Below are 1,053 nucleotides of genomic sequence, written 5' to 3'. Positions count from 1 at the left end.
AGGTCCTTAGTTCGCAGTGCTACCTCTAAGCCTATCCAGAATATTCTACCAAATATTCAACTGGATTCTTTACTGGGTTCATGTATCTTCTATGCGCTTTGGGATGGCCTCTTTGCTGGATACTTCACTGGAAACTTGGCTGACCCACATTACCGCAACTTGCGCTATCAGCCTGTCCACACCGGTAATACCGATATCTACCGGTTGGCGGCTGCTTGACGAAACGCTTCCTTGGCACCACTAGTCTGCACGGCGAGGCGCATCATCAACAACAATAGGAACCTGAGGCGATAAGCGCGCACTTAGAGGCGTTTTCGAACTATGAAAATGCTCTGTTAGAGCGGTTCACGACAAGAAATTACTTGCGATAAAGTATGCACTTGTCAAGTTCAGGGTGTATCTGCGGGGCTCAAAGCTGTTTGTGATCTACACAGATCATGCGTCCATACGCACTGCGACTCAGTCGCCTCGCCACTCGTCAAGGATGGAAAGATGGCTCTCCTTCTTCGCAAAAAGTATATTTGAGGTGAAGTGTAAGCCAAGTAAACAGAATGCGTTGGCTGATGCGTTGTCACGCAGACCGGGCTTTGAGCTTGCTCACGTCACGACGATAACGTCGTCTTTGACGTTTTGATTCGCGATGATGATATGTGCGTAGCGCAGCTACGGGCTCCCGGGGCAAGGAATTGGATAACTCAGACAGGAAGTTGGCGTCGCGACTGCGCGCGTGGTTGTACCGATATTCATTGAATTTCGGATTGCTGTATCATAGTATCAAATCAACGGATATGCCACGAATTGTGGTCCCTCGCGATGAGAATTTGAAGTACCGTATCATCCATGAGGCCCAAGACACCCCATTCTAGGGTCATCTTGATTGTGAGAAGATGTACAGCTCTACAAGTTGCCACTACTGGTAGCCCAATAATTACAAATGGACAAGCATATATGCGCGCACGTGTGAGACGTGTCAAAGGGTGAAACCCTCTCCAAATGCGGCGGCACTGCTGGCCAGCTAGTCGGTACCCTCCGGGTGTTGGTAGTCCATGAGCT

The sequence above is a fragment of the Plasmopara halstedii genome (genome assembly GCF_900000015.1).
Source record: "Plasmopara halstedii genome assembly, contig: Scaffold_816, whole genome shotgun sequence".
In the NCBI taxonomy this organism is placed as follows: domain Eukaryota; phylum Oomycota; class Peronosporomycetes; order Peronosporales; family Peronosporaceae; genus Plasmopara; species Plasmopara halstedii.
Note: the sequence above shows the minus strand (reverse complement) of the source record.